The sequence below is a fragment of the Theropithecus gelada genome, chromosome X (assembly GCF_003255815.1).
Source record: "Theropithecus gelada isolate Dixy chromosome X, Tgel_1.0, whole genome shotgun sequence".
NCBI lineage: Eukaryota > Metazoa > Chordata > Mammalia > Primates > Cercopithecidae > Theropithecus > Theropithecus gelada.
The window spans coordinates 151,579,382-151,600,040 of record NC_037689.1 but is presented as its reverse complement, the minus strand read 5'-3'; the positions used below and the strand labels follow the sequence as shown (position 1 = coordinate 151,600,040).

The window sequence follows — 20,659 nt, the reverse complement described above, 5'->3', positions numbered from 1 at the left end:
AAAGCCTACTCACCAAGGAAGGCGGAGCAGAGAAACAGGAAGAGCCTGGGTCTTGATGCCGTTGCTCAGCTGGTGATTGCACTGTAGCTGGGGCCTGCCCTACCTGAGCTAGGGACTCAGGTAGGATGGACTTTCTTACTGGATGAGCCAGCTTTAGTTTTATTCTCTGTTACTTGTAGCCAAAAGCATTGTAACAGATAGGTCTTCTGAGTCACTGCATGTCTGAAATACCTTTCTTCTACTCTTATACTTGGTTGACTGAGTATAGGGTTCCAAGTTGAAAATCATTTTTTTTCTCCTAACTTTGGAGGCGTCTCTTCTAGTATGCAGAGTAACAAATGCAACAAATGCCTGATGCCAATCTGATTATGGTTCTTTTGTAGGTGCCCTTCTTTTCTCTTCCTTCCCTGGAAGTTTTCAGGATTTTGTCTCTTTATTTTTAGTGTCCTGAAATCTCATGAGAATGTGTCTAGAGTTGTGTCTTGTTCACTCGTTGTACTGTGGTCATTCAGTCTGAATACTTTTGTCAACTCTTTTTTTAAAAAAAAAAATTACTAATTTACATCCTTTCATTTTCTCTATGGGGACTACTGTTTAACTTTGGACCTCTTATATTGGTCCTCTGTCTTCTCTCATATTTTTCATTTATTGGGCGGTGGGGGGTGCTCTGAATTTTGGAAGATCTCCTGCATTTATTTTCTTTTTCTTTTTTCTTTTTTCTTTGAGGCAGAGTCTTGCTTTGTCACCCAGGCTAGAGTACAGTAGCCTCATCTTGGCTCACTGCAACCTCTGCCTTCCAGGTTCAAGCGATTCTCCTGCCTCTGCCTCCTAAGTAGCTGGGATTACAGGTGTGTACCACCACGCCTGGCTAATTTTTGTATTTTTAGTAGAGATGGGGTTTCACCATATTGGCCAGGCTGGTCTCAAACTCCTGACCTCAAGTGATCCACCCGCCTCAGCCTCCCAAAACTTACTGTGAGGCCTGTGTGCCCACTGCTTAGATTAGACAGTTGTTAACATTTTGGCATATTTTCCTGCTCTGTGTAGATAGGGTGCATTTTTATACCATTTTGCTCACCATTTAGAAGGAACTCACAGATGTCATGACATTTCACCCCTAAGTATTTCAGTATACATCTCCTAAAAATAAGGACATTTTCCAGTATAAGCACAATACCCCGATCACATCTTTAAAAGTTAACAATGATTCTCTAATGTTATCAGGCACCCACTTTAAATTCAGATTTCCTCCAAATGTCTCTTATCGCTGTTGGGGGGCTCCAAAGCAATTAGGATTTATACATTTCATTTAAATATGCTTCCTTTGTCTCTTATTTATTTATTTTATTTTGAGACAGAGTCTCGCTCTGTCTCCCAGGCTGGAGTGCAGTGGTGTGATCTCCGCTCACTGCAACCTCCACCTTCCAGGTTCAAGCGATTCTCCTGCCTCAGCCTCCCAAATAGCTGGAATTACAGGTGCCCACCACCACGTCCAGCTAACTTTTTTGTATTTTTAGTAGAGACAGGGTTTCTACTAAACCATGTTGACCAGGCTGGTTTTGAACTCCTGACCTCAAGTGATCCGGCCACCTCGGCCTCCCAAAGTGCTAGGATTATAGGCATGCGCCACCGTGCCGAGCGCCTTTGTCTCTTTCAACAAGAACAGCCTACCCACCTCTCCTTCACTTGTGATACTTTTTGAAGCAGTCTGCTCAATTGTCATATAGAAGGGCTCACATTTTAAGATACACATATATTTTTAGAGATGGCATGTCACTATGTTGCCTAGGCTAGCCTTGAACTCCTGGCCTCAAGTAATCCTCCTGCCTCAGCCTCCCAAGTAGCTGGGACTACAGGCTTGTGCCACCACGACTAGCTGGCCCACATTTTAGATGTCTCTCTTTTCTTGTGATATAATTTAATTTGTTTGTCCATATATATTACTTGTAAATGAGAAGTTAGGTCTACAGGCATGTTCAGGTTAAACATTTTGGACAAGAATATTTCATAGGCAGTACTGTGTACTTCATATAGCATCAGCTTACCAGGCACTTAATGGCTCGTTACCCTGTGGTTTGTGATGCTACGTTTTACAGTTGATTAAAGGAGAAGGAGGTCGGGCGTGGTGGCTCAAGCCTGTAATCCCAGCACTTTGGGAGGCCGAGACGGGCGGATCACGAGGTCAGGAGATCGAGACCATCCTGGCTAACAAGGTGAAACCCCGTCTCTACTAAAAAAATACAAAAAACTAGCCGGGCGTGGTGGCGGGCGCCTGTAGTCCCAGCTACTCAGGAGGCTGAGGCAGGAGAATGGTGTAAACCTGGGAGGCGGAGCTTGCAGTGAACAGAGATCCGGCCACTGCACTACAGCCTGGGCGACAGAGTGAGACTCTGTCTCAAAAAAAAAAAAAGAGGAGGTGACTGCCAAATCTCCCCATTGTAGATGTACAGTTTTCCTGTGGTAATTGATATATAATCTGTGATGTCATGCTTTGGCACCAACAAATATCCTGTTGCCCAACAGCCATTTGCATAATGATTTTAGCATTCATTGATCCTTGCCTGAAACCATTACTACATTGGGGGTTGCAAAATGATAGTTTTTTTAATTATCACCTCTTCTACATTTAGTACTGTCATTTCTCTATAATGAATTTTCCCTCATCAAATAAGGAGGCATTATATTTCCCCCTAAAAAGACAGTATCGGTGCTTAATCTTTGCCTTTAATTATTACATTTCAGAGTAAGGAGTTGGTATAATCACCTCAAATGGTGGCAAAATATTTGCTGTTGTGTTTCCTTTTCTCTTTCATGTCAATGTGGACTCATAGAGATTTATTTATTAAATGTTTTACAATTCAAATTGGGTCAACGAGAGTCCCTTCATGTTGGTGTCTATATTCTCCTGGCATACCCTCATTAATTAGTCTTTGAGCAATTTCTTGTTTTCTGGCACAAGATATTCCATCCCAATATGTGCTTTTTCTGTCCTAGAACTGGTTCCAGGGAGAGCTCTGGTTCTTTTTAGTGGCAACGGCATTTAGAATCCAACATGTGGGGGCTAAATGTGCTGATTCTTACTGGGGTAGCGTTATATCTAGGCACTTTCAGAGGACACAGCTAGAAAATATATTCAGTTTTTATTTTTTATTTTTTTGTAGAGATGAGGTCTATGTTGCCCAAGCTGGTTTCGAACTGAGCTCAAGCGGTCCTCCCACCTGAACCTCCCAAAGTGCTGTTAAAAAAAATTAAAAAATGAAAGTGCTGGGATTACAGATGTGAGCCACTGTGCCCTCAATTTTTTTTTTTAAGTCATGAATGCATAATGATGTCTTCTATGGCAATTTAACATTACAGGGTTCTTTTTTTTTTTTTTTTTTTTTTTTGAGACTGAGTCTGGCTCTGTCGCCCAGGCTGGAGTGCGGTGGCCGGATCTCAGCTCACTGCAAGCTCCGCCTCCCGGGTTCATGCCATTCTCCTGCCTCAGCCTCCCGAGTAGCTGGGACCACAGGCGCCCGCCACTTCGCCCGGCTAGTTTTTTGTATTTTTTAGTAGAGACGGAGTTTCACCGTGTTAGCCAGGATGGTCTCGATCTCCTGACCTCGTGATCCGCCCGTCTCGGCCTCCCAAAGTGCTGGGATTACAGGCTTGAGCCACCGCGCCCGGCCACAGGGTTCTTTTTTAACGTTATTTATTTATTTATTTTGAGGCAGGGTCTCACTCTATTGCCCAGGCTGGAGTGGTGCAGTGGTGTAATCCTAATTCACTGCAGCTTCAAATGCCTGAGCTTCAAACAATCCTCCTCCCTCAGCCTCCCGAGTAGCTAGGACTACAGGTGCACATCACCAGGCCCGGCTAATTTTTAACAATTTTTTGTGGAGATGGGGGTCTCGTTTTGTTGCCCAGGCTGGTCTCGAACTCTTGGCCTCAAGTGGTCCTCCCATCTCAGCTTCCCAAAGTGCTGGGATTACAGGTGTGAGCCACCACGCCTGGCTAACTTTTATTGGATCTGTATATATATTTTCCTTACACTGAAAATGTTGGGTCTTACTAATACTAATATAGTTACTTATTTGCTTTATCTTGTAATAGACAAAGTTACAAAATTATAATACCAATATTACGGTTAATAGCCGGGCATGGCGGTGCACGCCTGTAGTCCCAGCTACTCAGGAAGCTGAGATGGAAGGATTAGCTTGAGCCTAAGAGTTTGAAGCTGCAGTGAGCCGTGATTGTGCCACTGTACTCCTACCTGGACAACAGAGTTGGGTGGGGGTGGGGAGTAATAATAATGGTAAGACCCAGAGAAAGCCCCAAATATTTGAAAATTAAACAGTACACTTTGTAGCTTCCTCACCTCTCTCAGCCTTCATAGAATTGAAGAGAATTAGGGCCTTGCACTAGATTAGGCTTTGCCTTAAGGAAATGTTGGGTTTGGTTTGATCTTTTATCCAGACCATTAAAACTTCCTTGATGTTTTTTAGTAATAAGGCTGTTTCGCTTTCATGTCATTTGTGTTTTCACTGGAGTAGCACTTTTAGTTTCCTTTAAGAACTTATACTTTGATTCACAACTTGGCTAACTTTGGTACAAGAGGCCTACCTTTTGGCCTCTCGGCTTTCAACATGCCCTCCTCACTAAGCCTGATCATTTGGTTTTTGGTTTAAAGAGAAAGACATACAACTCTTGAATGCTTAGAGGCCATTGTAGGGTTGTTAATTGACCTGATTTCAGTATTGTGTCCAAGGGAATAGGAAGGCCCAAGGAGAGAGAGAGAGAGATGGGGGAACAGCTGATTGGTGGAGTAGTCAAAATATACACATTTATCCCTTAAGTTTGCCATCTTTTTTTTTTTCTTTTTTTTTTGAGACAGAGTCTCAGTCTGTCACCCAGGCTGGTGTGCAGTGGCGCAATCTCAGTTCACTGCAACCTCTACCTCCCGGGTTCAAGCAGTTCTCCTGCCTCAGCCTCTCGAGTAGCTGGTATTACAAGCATGCACCACCACACCTGGCCAATTTTTATATTTTTTAGTAGAGACAGGGTTTGCCATGTTGGCCAAGCTGGTCTCGAATTCTTGACCTCAAGTGATCCACCCGCCTCGGCCTTCCAAAGTGCAGGGATTACAGGTGTAAGCCACTGCACCTGGCCAACTTTGCCACCTTTTTTTTTTTTTTCTTTTTGAGACGGAGTCTCACTCTGTCACCCAGGCTGGAGTGCAGTGACGCAATCTCAGCTCACTGCAATGTCCGCCTCCTGGATTCAAGCGGTTCTCCTGCCTCAACCTCTCGAGTAGCTGGGACTACAGGCATGTGCCACCATGCCCAGCTTGTTTTTTGTGTTTTTAGTAGAGACAGGGTTTCACCATGTTGGCCAGGCTGGTCTTCAACTCCTGACCTCAGGTGATCTGCCTAACTCAGCCTCCCAAAGTGCTGGGATTATAGGCATGAGCCACTGCGCCTGGCCAAGTTTGTCATCTTTTATGGGTGCACTTTGTGGTGCCTCAAAATGATGATAGTACTAACATCAGAGAGCATTGATCACAGATCACCATAACAAATATTATAATGAGAAATTTGAAACATTGTGAGAATCACCAAAATGTGACAGAGACATGGAATGAGCACATGCTATTCAACGTTATACTAGAGGTCATAGCCAGTATAATGATGCAAGAAAAAAAGATAAGAGGCATTAATATTTAAAGGAAGTAAAACTGTTTCTATTTGTAGGTAACGTAGAAAATGTGAAAGAAACTATCAAAAAGAAAGAACCTACTAGAACTAAAAAGTGAATTCAGCAAGGTCTCAGGGTACAAGATCGTTATTCAAAATTTTCCTGATTTTCGGGGTAACATGTTCAATATTTCACAGTTAAGTATAATCTTTTTCTGCGAAAAGCCTTTTGGTTGCAGATAGTGAGTTTTTAAGAAATTGAAGGTGTGTGGCAGCCCTGCATCAAAAAAATCCTCACTATCTGCAAAGTACGGTAAAGCGAAGCACAATCAAATAAGGTGTGCCTGCATATTACCACCAAGAGGCTTTTCGTAGAAACACGAGTGTGCTTCAACATTCAAAAATCAGTTAGTGTAATTCACCTCGTTAAGATAATAAAGGAGGCCCGGTGCGGTGGCTCACGCCTGTAATCGCAGCACTTTGGGAAGCCGAGGTGGACAGATGACTTGAGGCCAGGAGTTTGAGACCAGCCTGGCCAACGTGGTGAAACACTGTCTCTACTAAAAATAGAAAAATTAGCTGGGCATGGTGGCATGCACTTTTACTCCCAGCTATTTGGGAGGCTGAGGCAAGAGAATCCTTGAACCCGAGAGGCGGAGGTGCAGTGAGCTGAGATCACACCAATGCATTCCAGCCTGGGCAACAGTGAGACCCAGTCTGCAAAAAAAAAAAAAAAAAAAAAAAAGATAATAAAGGAGAAAAACCATATAGTCTATTCAATAAATACAGAAAAAGCATCTGACAAAATTAAGTGCCCTTTCATGATAAAAACTCAGCAGATTAGAAATAGAGGAAGTGCATGTATGAAAGAGCTATAGATATAGATTGTACTTAACTGTGAAATATTGAACATGTTACCCCGAAAATCAGGAAAAAGGCAAAGATGTCCACTCTAACCACTTCTATTCAACATTATGCTAGAGGTCATAGCCAGTATAATGAGGCAAGAAAAAAGATAAGAGGCATTAATATTTAAAGGAAGTAAAACTATTTCTATTTGTAGGTAATGTGAAAATGTGAAAGAAACTATCAAGAAGAAAGAACCGCTAGAACTAAAAAGTGAATTCAGCAAGATCTCAGGGTACAAGATCATTATTCAAAAATTAATCAGAAATGAAATTTCAAATGCAGTACCATTAGGAATAATTTAATAAGTGTACAAGATTTACACACTGAAACTGAAAATGTTGCTGAAAGAAATTAAAGACCTAAATAAATGGAATGATGTACCATGTTCATCAGCTGAAAGACTAAGTGTCTTTACAATGTCAGTTCTCCCTTCATTGAACTGTAGATTCATAACCCCAGTCATAACTGCAAAGTTTTTTTTGTAGAAATGGATAAGCTGATTCTAAAATGTATATGGAGGCTGGGCACGGTGGCTTATGCCTGTAAACCAGCACTTTGGGAGGCTGAGGCAGTCAGATCACTTGAGGTCAGGAATTCGAGACCAGCCTGGCCAACATGGCGAAACCCCGTCTTTACAAAAAATACAAAAATTAGCCAGACAGGGTGGCACACACCTGTAATCCTAGCTACTTGGGAGGCTGAGGCATGAGAATCACTTGAACCTTGAGGTGGAGGTTGCAGTGAGCCGAGATTGTGCCACTGCATGCCAGCCTGGGCGACAGAGTGAGACTTTGCCTCAAATAAATAAATAAATAAATAAATAAAATGTATATGGAAATGCAAAGAACCTAGAACATCCAAAGTAATCTTGAAAGAGAACAAAATTAAGGGGCTTATGTTATGTGACTTTATAGTCATTTGATTTTTAACAGAGGCACCAGAACAGTCCAGTGTGGGAAAGGAAAGTCTTTTTAGCACATGGTGCTGGATGATAGCAAATGACATCCATACCAGACAAATGAACCTTGACCTTACCCTAAATATTAGTTTCCTAGAGTTGCCACAAACTAGGTGGCTTAAAACCACAGAAATTTGGCTGGGCATAGTGGCTGACGCCTGTAATCCCAGTCTTTGGGTGGCCGAGTCAGGCAGATCACCTGAGGTCAGGAGTTCAAGACTAGCCTGGCCAACATGGTGAAACTTTGTCTCTACTAAAAATACAAAAAACTTAGGTGTGGTGGTGCACACCTGTAATCCCAGCTAGCCGAGAGGCTGAGGCAGGAGAATTGCTTGAACCTGGGAGGCAAAGGTTGTACTGAGCCAAGATTGCACCACTGCACTCCAGCCTGGGTGACAGAGTGAGACTCTGTCTCAAAACAAAACCACAGAAATTTACTGTCTTGTAATTTACAGAGTCTAGAAGTCCAAAATCAACTGTCAGCAGGGCCATGGTCTCTGTGAAACCTGTGGGGGAGTCCTTCCTTGCCTCTTCCTAGCTTCCAGTGGTTGGCAGCCTTTGGCATTCTTTGATTTGCAGCTGCATTACTTCAGTATCTGTCTGCCTCATCACACAGCATTCTCCATGTATGTCTCTGTTTTTACATGGCCTACTTCTTGTAAGAACAACAGTAATATTGGATTGGTGCCCACCCTACTCCAGTGTGACCTCATCTTAACTACACCTGCAACAACCCTGTTTCCAACTAAGGTCTCAGTGTGAGGTACTGAGGGTTAGGACTTCAGCATATCTTTTTTGGGGGACATAGTCCAACCCATAACACTACCTCGCACCGTACATAAAAATTAATTCATGAGAGATTATAGGCCTAAATGTTTTAAAAGCTAAAGATATAAAGCTTCTGCAAGAAAACATAGGAAAATATCTTTGCAGTCCAAAGAAAAAGGTGTGGCACACACCTGTGTGGTTTTTGTTTTGTTTTGTTTTTTTTTTTTTTTTTTTTTTGAGACGGAGTCTCGCTCTGTAGCCCAGGCTGGAGTGCAGTGGCCAGATCTCAGCTCACTGCAAGCTCCGCCTCCCGGGTTCACGCCATTCTCCGGCCTCAGCCTCCCGAGTAGCTGGGACTACAGGTGCCCGCCATCTCGCCCGGCTATTTTTTGTATTTCTTAGTAGAGACGGGGTTTCACTGTGTTCGCCAGGATGGTCTCGATCTCCTGACCTCGTGATCCGCCCATCTCGGCCTCCCAAAGTGCTGGGATTACAGGCTTGAGCCACCGCGCCCGGCCACCTGTGTTTTTTTTTTAAGCACAGTTTCATTCTGTTGCCCAGGCTGGAGTGCAGTGGTGCGATCTCAGCTCACTGCAACCTCTGCCTCCCGGGTTCAAGTGATTCCCATGCCTCAGCCTTCCAAGTAGCTGGCATTACAGGTGTGCGCCACCATGCCTGGCTAATTTTTGTATTTTTAGTAGAGGCAGGGTTTTGCCATGTTGGCCAGGCTGGTCTCAAACTCCTGACCTCAGGTGATCTGCCTGCCTCGGCCTCCCAAAGTGCTGCCACCGTGCCAGGCCAAAAAAAAGATTTATTAGGATACATGAAGCAATAACTTTTTTTTTTTTTTTTTGAGACGGAGTCTCGCTTAGTCGCCCAGGCTGGAGTGCAGTGGCGCGATCTCGGCTCACTGCAAGCTCCGCCTCCCGGGTTCACGCCATTCTCCTGCCTCAGCCTCCCGAGTAGCTGGGACTACAGGCGCCCACCGCTTCGCCCGGCTAATTTTTTGCATTTTTAGTAGAGACGGGGTTTCACCATGTTAGCCAGGATGGTCTCGATCTCCTGACCTCGTGATCCGCCCGCCTCGGCCTCCCAAAGTGCTGGGATTACAGGCGTGAGCCACCGCGCCCGGCCGAAGCAATAACTTAAAAGAAAAAATAAGTTGGACTTCATTAAAATTCAAAACTTTTGGTCCTCAAAAGATATCATTAAGAAAATGAAAAGACAGAGCTGGGCGTGGTGAGGCTTGCCTGTAGTCACTACTGGGTACTTGGGAGGCTGAGGCAGGAGGACCACTTGAGCCCAGGAGTTCTAGGCCAACATAGGCAATATAGTGAGACACTGTCTCTTAAAAAAAAAAAAGAAAAGAAAAGAAAATAGGCTGGGAGCTGTGGCTCATGCTTGTATTCCCAGCACTTTGGGAGTACAAGGCAGGTAGATTGCTTGAGCCCAGGAGTTCAAGACCAGGCTGGGCAACATAGCAAAATCCCATCTCTACAAAAGATACAAAATATTAGCCAACCATGGTGTCATGCACCCATAGTTCATAGTCCCAACTACTCAGGAAGCAGAGGCAGGAGGATTGCTTGATCCTAAGGAGGTCAAGGCTGCAGTGAGCCGAGGTCACACCACCGCACCCCAGCCTGGGTGACTGAGTGAGACCTTGTCTCAAAGAAAATGAAAAGATAAGCCCACCAAGAAAATAGTTGAGGCCAGTCATAGAAAAAATAGAAAGTCATATATCTGACAAAGGATTTGTATTCAGGAGAAGAATTCCTACAACTCAGTAATAAAAAGACAACCTGATTTTTAAAGGGTGAAAATACTTTAATAGATACTTTTTTTTTTTTTTTTTTTTTTTGAGACAGAATTTCACTGTGTCACCTAGGCTGGAGTGTGGTGGTGCCATCATACATAGGTCACTGCAGCCTTGAACTCCTGGACTCAAGTGGTCTTCCTGCCTCAGCCTCCTGAGTAGCTAGGACTACAAGCATGTGCCACTATGCCTGGCTAATTTTTAAATTATTTTTGTAGACATGGGCTGGTGTCTCTGTGTTGTCTAGGCTGGTCTCGAACTCCTGGGCTCAAGCAATCCTCCCACCTCTGCCTCCCAAAGTGCTGGGCCACCACGCCTGGTATGGTGTCACCAGACATGAGCCACCACGCCCTGCCTGATACTTTTCTTTTGTTGTCTGTTTATTTCTTGTTTATGGGTGTTTCTGTTCTGATTTTATGACTATTCTATATTCTAGGATTTCTCTGAGAATATTATTTGTTTCCTCTAAGGACAGACTTGGTCTCTCTTCCATGGGGCTGGCTCTTGAGCCACCGGGGATGGGGAGAGGAACTGGGTAGCTGCCGCACTGCCACTTCTCTGCTGTGGTGGAGTGGCCTGTTGCCTGCGGGGTCTGTCTCTGAAGGGTGGTTTGGAGAAGTTCTGTAGAGGCGAGGCAGGGGTCAGCTCTTGCCCCCATGGACTCTTAGAGGCTGGGAAAAGGTAGGCATCACCTGGGCTGCTGCCAGCCACTTCAAGAGCCTTTGGGTGGGTGGGGGAGGCGGGGAAGGGAAGGTTCTAGCTATTGATTTAGAAAGGACCCTTTGATTTCTTGCCTGAGGGAAGAAGTGGCAGCTTGCCACTCCAAGTTTGCTCTGCTCACCAGCCCCAACAGCATCAGCCTCACCTGGGAGCTTATTGAAGGTGCCCTGCCCCAAAGCTTGTGGGTCAAGATCTGGCAGTCAGCAGCCCCCAGGTGTTGCACACATGAAAGCACTGCTTGCCCCTCCTCTGGTCTGGTCTGGTCTGGTCTGGTCTGAGAGCTTCTTTGGGGCCCTGACAGGTATACAGGCTCTCATCTGCTCTATAGCTCTCTTGTAGTACATTCCTCTCTGTTCCATTAAGTCAACATGTTCCTGCCTACTTTCAGCGTCTAGAAATTTGCTGAGCATATCTTATCCGTTCAGAGGTCCTCTCCTGTTATTGCCTCTGTTAGAAATTTCTTCCTTTTCATATGTCTGTACTTCTGTTTCTTTGAGGTTTGAAGGGTCAAGTGGCAAATAAAGGTACGCAGTTGGCCATCCTCTGGTGAAGGCTTTTAAGCCAGGAATAACAAGATCCATTGTGTCTAAAACTAGCAAAAACCCTACCTGCCACATGGTGAACTGAATTAGAGGTGATGGGGACAGAAGCCAGATTGGAGTGATGGAAGGTGAGGGAGTGGAGGTTGGGTATAGACAACTCTTTTTAAGAAGTTTTGTTGTGATGGTGACCAGAAAAATAGGAGTGGGCTAAAGGGGGATGAGGGTGTTTTTCAGGTGGGTGAATATGAGAGCATGTTTGCATCCTTCTGGGAATGGCCCAGGAGAGAGGGGAGCATGAGGAGGAGAAAATGGGGACCTGCAGGAGCAGACTCCTTGTGTGGAGGGGGGAAGCGGCATCTAGAGCTGTTGCAGAAGGTGGGCTTTGAGTAAATGCTTCCTCTAGAAGTTGCACAGACTTTGTTAAAGCTCAGAAGCTGAGAGAATTAGAGCTCAAGTTTACGGAGTAGTCAGAATAAAGTACCCCTAACTGTATTCTCACACAGTGCAGGAAGCCTGGGGTCTGAAATCAAGATGTTGCGGGGCTCCACTCCCCCCAGAGCCTCTAGCATGGGATCCTTCCTTGCCTCTTCCAGCTTTTGGTGGCTGCCTGGCAGTTCTGGACTTTCCTTGGCTTGCAGTTGCGTTGCCCCATTCTCTGCTTGTGTCTTCACATGGCCTTCTCTGTGTCCCCGTATTCTTCTCTGGATGCTTGTCACTGTATTAGGCCCACCCTAAATCCAGGATGATCTCATATCAAGATCCTTCATTTAATTACAGCAGCAAAGACCTTCCAAATAAGGTCAGAACCACAGGGTCTGAGGGTTAAGATGTACACCTAACTATTCAGGGCTACCATTGAACCCCTGTAGAAGCCTGTCCATTTCCAGGATAGCAGAGCCCAAGGAAGGACCAGAAGTCCCCCCAAAACAGTTGTTTGCATTCACCAGACTCTAAGCTATAAGCAGATGGGCAGTGGCAGTCAGTCCTAATCCATATACCATTCGCAACAATAGTTTAGCCTAAAGGAGTTCACTGTAGACATACGAGATGCTTATCTTCTGCTGAGTAGTCCTCATGGTAACATCCATATCATTCCTGGCTTTGAGTGACAGCGCTGTACTCTTGTCTGGTGCCCATACTTCAGCAGATGTAAACAAGACAGTGCTCGTTAGTCACCAGAAAGTTTCTGTAGTTAAAAATCAAGTGATCCCTTGAGTCCATTCTAATATTTGTCTGTACCATGTTCTGTGACGAGACATGGAAACAAAACATTAAGAAGTGAAAGTATCTTTGATTATGCTCTTGAAGACAACTTTTTTTTTTTTTTGAAACGGAGTTTCGCTCTTGTTGCCCAGGCTGGAGTGCAGTGGTGTGATCTCGGCTCACCGCAACCTCTGCATTCCCGGGTTCAAGCAATTCTCCTGCCTCAGCCTCCCAAGTAGCCGGGATTACAGGCATGCACCACCACGCCTGGCTAATTTTTTGTTTTTAGTAGAGATGGGGTTGCACTGTGCTAGTCAGACTGGTCTCGAACTCCTGACCTCAGGTGATCCACTCGCCTTGGCCTCCCAAAGTGCTGGGATTACAGGCGTGAGCCACTGCGCCTGGCCAAAGACAACTTTTTAAAGATGCATATGCTCCAAGCCGGGTGCGGTGGCTCACACCTGTAATCCCAGCACTTTGGGAGGCTGAGGCGGGCGGAACACCTGAGGTCAGGGGTTCAAGACCAGCCTGGCCAACATGGTGAAACACTGTCTCTACTAAAAGTATAAAAATTATCCGGGTGTGGCGGCGGGTGCGTGTAATCCCAGCTACTTGGGAGGCTGAGGCAGGAGAAGAGCTTCAACCCCAGAGGCGGAGGTTGCAGTGAGTTGAGATTGTACTGCACTCCAGCCTAGGCGACAGAGTGAGACTTGGTCTCAATAAATAAAAATAAAATAAAATAAAGATGCGTATGTTCTGAAGGCTAACTACATTTTGTTCTTTCTCAAACAACTTTTACAGTGGATAGTGCTGTAAAGGTTGTTTAGCTCTGGTCGTTTTTTTTTGTGATCTGCAAAAGGAGAGATCCTTTTCCTGTTCACTGCCTCTAATACCCAACTCTAATACTCCTTTGACCTCACAGGTACTTAGAATCCATCAGTGGCTCCATCTTTTCTCAGACTTCACCTCCTTTGTATCCTTATTCCTTTCCTTCATAGCTTCAGTGCCAGTCAGAGACGTCGTTACTCCCTGGCACACTACCTCAGCACTTCAGCACTTCCTTGCTTTGTTATATTCAGTCGACAAAGCCCCAGCCTCGTGAAATTCAGTCATGTCTGCCCCATGCCTGCTCCATCTTGAAGCTGAATGTGACTCCTTCATTGATCCCCCTTTAAGTTTATGTCCACCTCAGGTAAACTTCTTGCCGCCAAGCCCACCTGCATACTGCAGTTCCCCGGTCTCTCCTAGCCCCTCCCACCCTCCTCATCAGCTGTCACACCTCCTTGCAGCTGATGTCTTAGTTCCCAGAGAGCACAGAAGCAAGCTCAAGAGAATGTCTACAGCGTCTGCTCCTTTGCTCTGCCTCCCTTGTGCTGTCATGGAACGCCTGTCCCAGGCCCTCGCTGCTGTTCTAAGGCATCTCTCCAGTCCTCTACTGCACTCTCCTGCATCAGAGATTCCTCCCTCGCCTGCCCTAGAAACTTGTTGCTACTTCTCCCACCTTGATAAAAGCTGCTCCCAACCCCCCTCCTGTCTAGCATCTCTGCTTTCCTTTACCAGCAAGACTCCAGTCCCTGTCCCCACACTCTCTTCAACCTTCTACAATGTTCCTTTGCTGCCACAGCTCTGCCAAGCTGCTCCATGAGGTCTCCAGTGATGACCTTCATGTTGTTAAATCTGGGAGCTGCTTGTCACTTCTTGTCCTGGAGCTGTTGTCATCAGTTAACCCCAATACCCATACGAGGCAATCCTTTCCCTCCCTTGAGTCTCTGCACTGATGTGCACCTTCTCAGTGCAAACCACAGCTTTTGTCTCTTTCTAGCTGAATACGTGACTGACTGTGCTTATCTTAGCTATCACCCCTGCCGGAGCAGAAGCTCCACAGGACAGGATTGTCTCCTTGATTTACAGATGTAGCCCAAGCTCCTAGAACAGTGCCTGGCATCTGTGGGTCCTCAGGAAGTCCTGGGTGAGTGTGTGAATGTCTGTCCTCCTCAAGTATTTTCTGTTTCACATGTGATGTTGGAAGGCCTCAGGCTCAGGCTTTTCTTCTCCACCCTCACTCCCGAAGTGATTCCGTCCAGCCTCATGGCTCCTAGATTTATGTCTCCAGGCTGACTGGGTCACGGGAACTCCTTATCCTCCCCAGATCTTCTCTTTCCCTGGTCTTCTCCTTTCCAGTAAACAGCAACTCCAACTCCCTGCTCCTCAGGCCAGAAACCTGGCGCTGGTTATCTCGTTTGTCCACAAATACTGTGACTCCACTTGCAAGATGGATGCAAAATCTGATGAGTTCCCCTGCCTCCACTGCTCCCACCCTGGTCCAGGTGTCCGGCTTCCCTGCCTCTGCCCTTGCCCCCTAGTTCTTGGTTTAGTTCTGCAATATTGTGCGCCACACCAGGGTGCTCTTCTGTTCAGAACCCTCCAGTGGGTCCCTGCTCACTCAGAATCACAGCCCAACAGGATCACCTCTCTTGCCACTCTCCCACCACTCATGCACTGCGGCCTCACTGGCCTCCTGGCTCCTCCCTGGACCCTCGAAGTATACCCCTGCCTCAAGGCCTTGACCTCTCCTCTGCCCTCTGTCCCAGGTATCACGCATGTCTGCTCAAGTGTCACCTTCTCAGTGTGACCCTCCCTGAGCACACCCCTGTCTGTAAATCAGGCAGCCTGCCTCTGCCCCACCAGTTCCCCCTGACAAACATAGGACTTGTCACCATCTGCCACAAGCTGTGTTACTGCTTGGTTTTGTTTGTGCTCTCCCACTCCCTTCCCTCCCTCTCCCCACTCCTGTAGAATCTGAGTCCCATGAGGACAGAGGTTTTTTTTTTTTGCCTCTTCCTCGATATGTCCTCAGTGCCTAGAATCATGCATATTCTAATTTATTGAGTGAATTAACAAATAAATTCTGTAGTGGGACATTGCCCTAAGGTTTTGTCTTTTTTTTTTTTTTTTTTGAGACGGAGTCTCGCTCTGCCGCCCAGGCTGGAGTGCAGTGGCCGGATCTCAGCTCACTGCAAGCTCCGCCTCCCGGGTTCACGCCATTCTCCTGCCTCAGCCTCCCGAGTAGCTGGGACTACAGGCGCCCGCCACCGCGCCCGGCTAGTTTTTTGCATTTTTTAGTAGAGACGGGGTTTCACCGTGTTAGCCAGGATGGTCTCGATCTCCTGACCTTGTGATCCGCCCGTCTCGGCCTCCCAAAGTGCTGGGATTACAGGCTTGAGCCACCGCGCCCGGCCCTAGGTTTTGTCTTATAAGAGGGATGGAAGAACATGCAGCCTGCTCTGCTGTTGGCTCCTTAGCTTCTCCATGGCTAACAGGAACAATATTGTTTATGGGTTAATCAAAGCCGTAGTCATGAGTTAGAAGGTATACATAAAGGCAAATATGTGGAGATTGAGTTACTTTGGCGGGGGAGGGGTGGAGTGCAGTTATCTGAAAACATGGAACAAATCAGTGAGAGTCTAAATAGCACCCACATATTTGCCCCTCTTTTAAAACATACCTCCTTTATGAGCATATAATTTAACAGCACAGTTTCCCAGTGCAGCTTTGCGAAACAAGAGAAATGAATTTTGAGGGCTATCGGGTGCCTTTGCAATCTGTGGCTTAGTATTTGTGTGGCAACATTTGTGTTTTGCCAACAGATGCACTGCTTAAAGTACCCATGAGAATGGCCTCTGTGGTTTCCTGCTTGCTCAGATGGAACCTTAGGAACTGATTATTGAGAAGAGGTTGACACTACCCACCTCAGCTCCCAGGCTTCAGGGCCTTGGTTACTACTCCTTTGGGCCCTCACTGACCCTTGCAGACGTCTTTTGCAACCTCTGTAGCCAGAAGTGACAACCGCTTTCTAGCATTTTGCTCTTTCCCTAATGGCTTATGAGCTTCTTGAGCACCAAAGCATGTGTGACTCCCTCACGCCTTCCCCTGTATAGTATAGCACCACTAACTGTAAGTATAAGGAGAAGGAGTGAGCAATTGATGGTGTCCCCCTGGATCGCCAAGGGAATGGGAAGGGGCAGGGTTTCTGGATTCAATCACGTGGAATCTAGTCGTTGGTGACTAAATGTGCCTGTTACTTGGGGCCAATGTCCAGGTTCACTCAGGAGGTTTAGCCTGCTCATTTCCCTGCTAGGTATCTAGACTTTGGGAGAGCATTTTTAATGCTCTAATTGAACTTTCTGGGTCTCAGCAATTTGAACAATGCTTTGTTTTGCTTCTGGTGAGGTTACAAAGGAAGGAAAAGGAATCTGGTGTTGTAGGAGGTGGTGTGTTGTGTAATTGGGTTTTTTTTTTTTTAAGTTTTTTTATATTTTTGCAACGAGGCAAGTTTTCTTTGAATAAATAATGCTGGGAGCTTATGACATAGAAGGCATATGTGTTGTACTCAGTACATTCTGAATTATCTGGGTTTATTTTTGTCTCTTGAATTCACTTATAAACAATTCAAAGGCTGCTTTTTTAGCTAACAGAAATAGGAAGAGAATCTCAGAATCTATTTTGTCATTTTTTCAATGGGTTGAGTTATAGTGATTGTGATAACTCGGTGGAAAAGCAGTGTAGTGAGTAAACCTCACTATGGCATATCATGAACATTTTGTTGCTTTTTTAGCTTCTGACCATCTTCATACCTTTTTTTTGTGTTAAAAGTCTCCCCATTGTGTATATCTTAGTAGGAGGCAGGTGGACCCTAGTTTCTACCTGAGAAAACCTGAAGATGGGGTTGGGGGCCTGTGGTGTACTTCCTTCTCATGCTGTCCATGACCACTGCAGTGGCTTTGTAAGGATCCAGGACCCTGGGCCCCTCAGTGGGTGTCTTCCATTTCTCGAGATTGCCTCTTGGTTGTGAGATGATGGTTGCTGCTCTAGTCATTGCATCCACTCCTCCAGGTAGGAAGAAAGAGGTCATAGGGGAAAGGCAAAATGGCACTTGACATCTTAACTTCTAGGCCCATTCAGTATTTCCATTTCCATCTTCACACCCATCATCTTGTCCCAGGGAACACACAGCACCAGCAGCTCAGTAGGTATAACAGCAATTATTTATTTCTCACACATGGGTCTGGGTCAGCTGCAAGATGGGATTCAGATCTGTTCTCAAGCCTGTCGTTCCAGGACCCAGGAGGGAGAAGCAACTGCCAGGGGAAGTCTCTTCATAGGCGGAGGTCAGGAGTCCAAGAGGAGTGAGCAGAGTCACAGAAGCCTCTTAAAGCCTCTTCTTCCCCCATCCCATCAACACGTGAGCAAGCCCAGAGTCAGTGGGTGGGAGGTGTGCTCCGCCCATAGTCAGTAGAACAAGAGCAAGCTTGAAGGAGAATGATGAACAGGAGTGCGCTCAGCCACTGTCTCCTTAGCCATAACGTGATCCCATGGTCTACTGGGAAGCGGGAAATAACTCTCCTTAGCTGAGCACAGGGTCTCATTAGTAAGGCAGATGGAGAACATGGGTGTTGGGGGACAGCTGGCAGTGCCTGCCACAGGGGAATGGATATATTCCCTCCCCTTGCTCTCCGGAAACTAGGGGATGGCGATGAAGCTTAGGCTTGGCCAAACCCATTCTGCCTTCATGGATTTTGACTCTTGAGGGACAGTAAAGGATTAGTCATGGTGGTGGCACCTAAGCCACAAAACCAACAATCGTGGCTAATGTCTACTGATGATGTGCAGCAGTGCCCAGGGTGGGTGTCCCAACCAGCAGGTCCCTACACTGTAACCTTGGCTGTATTTGCAGTGGTGCAGCCTCTATTCCTGCAACTTTTCTGAGCCTAGTTCTCTAGTTCTCTCTCCATTTCCAGATCTGCTGCCCAAGAACTCCTTTGTGATTGAATTTAACCAGAGTTGATTTCTGTTGCTTGAAACTCAGGACCTTGATGCAGTGTGCAGGGTCTGGGCAAGGTAAAAACACACTTTCATGATTTTGCCTCAAGTATAGTAGATGAGGTTAGGCTTTTTGAGCCAGGTAGCCTTGGGATTAATTCTCAGCTCTTGAACCTAGCAGGTGACCTCGGCAATCAAGTCACTTGCCCTCTTTGAGCCTCAGTGTTGCCCTCAGTTAAACATTGCTTACATGTGTTGCTGAGCATTCAATGAGATTGTATATAAAGTGATCATTGTGAAGGTATTGGAAGATAATTTGGGAAAGTGTTCTGGTCTAAGCTTTTGATTGGCTCTCCATCATTTGGGTAATGGGATAGTAATTTAGGAGTACCATAGCAGTTCAAGGGGCCCTTCTGGAAAGGGTATGAGGAAGGTCAGGGACAAGTCTGAAGTGAATCATCCTGGGCTTAATGCCTCTAACTGGGCAGTGGGTACAATTATCTCAGGCTAGTCAGTAGTCATTTATTGTGAGAATACATGGGCAGATTTTTTAATTTCCTTCTCAGTCTAGACTTGAATGCAAACAGTTCTTATTGCTAACTTACCACTAGTCACCACTAATGAACAAAGACTATGAACAGGAAATTCATAAAAGAAGAGATACAGATGGCCAATGAAGATAGGAAAAGAGTTCTGCCTGCTGGTAATCAAAGTGATGCAAACGAAAACAAAAATGATGCCTTTTCACCTACCAAATTTGTCAAGATTAAAAAGAAAGCAAAGAACCAGCGTCAGCTGATGTTCATACCTGCACCTGCTCAGTAGCTTGCTAATGTTCTGCCTGCTCCACACGCCAGGCCAGCCTCCACGGCGCAGCCAGGTGAGGCTTTTCCTTGTATACAGGCACGTTTGGATTCACTGTTGCATAAGTGACACATGTGCATGCTTCACAATTCAGGAAGTGCAAACTCCAGAGTGATGCAAGGTCTGAGTGTCCCTGCTGCCCTGGTCTCCCAGCTGCCTACGCCTCTCTTCAGGGAACAGCTGCATCCAGGGTCTTGTCTGTGTCTTTTGAGGTGTTCTGTGCACACACAGACACATCTAAACCTATTTTTATTTTCCCCGCACCTGCTTGGGCTACTGTAAGCTGTTAAATTTTTTTTTTCTAAGAATTTGTCCATTTTGTCTGACTAGCATAAAGTTGTTCATGTTATAGTTTTTTGTACCTTTGCAACATCTGTAATTATATCTGCTTTTTCATTCCTAGTATTTGTTGTTTACTTGTACCTTCTCCCATTTTTCCTTGTCTTGGTAAAAGTTCAGTAGATTCATTGGTCTTACAAGAAGCAGACACGTAGGCATTATTGCCCTGTATTACTCTGTGTCTCTTTTCTAGTTCATTAAATTCTGCTTTTGCTTTTATCTTTATTATTTTTTCTATGGTCTTAGAGTACATTCTCTGTTTTTTTTGTTTGTTTAGAGAATCTTGCTCTGTCGCCCAGGCTGAAGTGTAGTAGCGCGATCTCAGCTCACTGTAACCTCCACCTCCCAGGTTCAAGTGATTCTCGTGCCTCAACCTCCTGAGTAGCTGGGATTTACAGGCATTTGCCCCACACCCGGCTAATTTTTTGTATTTTTAGTAGAGATGGGGTTTTGGCATGTTGACCAGGCTGGTCTCAAACTCCTGACCTCAGGTGATCCACCAGCCTCGGCCTCCCAAAGTGCTGGGATTACAGGCATGAGCCACCACGCCCGGCCCTAACTTCTTAAATTATAAATGTGGTTCATTGATTTTTCTACCCTTTTTTCAAATGTAAGCATTTAAGGCTAACCCTCTGGAACTACTTCAGCTGTATCTGGCAAGTTCTGATAGTATTGTCACTTGAAGTTAGCCCAAGGATTTTTAAAATTTTCTTTGTTTCTTCCTTCGACTCACAAATTACTTTAAAATGTTTTTTTCAATTTCCAAGCACATGGCTTTGGGTTTTGTTTTTTTTTTCCCCCCAGTTGCTCTAGAAAAAAAAATTGACCACACAAGGCGGCTCACGCCTGTAATTCCAGCACTTTGGGAGGCCGAAGCGGGCAGATCACCTGAGGTCAGGAGTTTGAGACCAGCCTGGCCAACGTGGTGAAACCTCGTCTCTACTAAAAATACAAAATTAGCCAGGCATGGTGGCACACACCTGTAGTTCCAGCTACTCGGGAGGCTGAGGCAGGAGAATCACTTGAACCGGGAGGCGGTGGTCACAGT

At 45.7% G+C, this 20,659-nt stretch overlaps 1 protein-coding gene across 3 annotated transcripts in view; it reads left to right on the top strand.

The window, feature by feature from the left end:
- Positions 1 to 20,659, top strand: part of MECP2 (methyl-CpG binding protein 2) — a 78,286-nt gene that overhangs the window by 23,419 nt on the left and 34,208 nt on the right. Inside the window, exon 3 of one of the 3 annotated variants that reach the window (XM_025371765.1) lies at positions 17,663 to 17,830. The exons of the other annotated variants lie outside the window; for them this stretch is intronic. The gene's annotated coding sequence lies outside the window, so the exon portion shown is untranslated. The remainder of the gene's footprint in view (positions 1 to 17,662; positions 17,831 to 20,659) is intronic. 3 annotated transcript variants of the gene reach the window in all.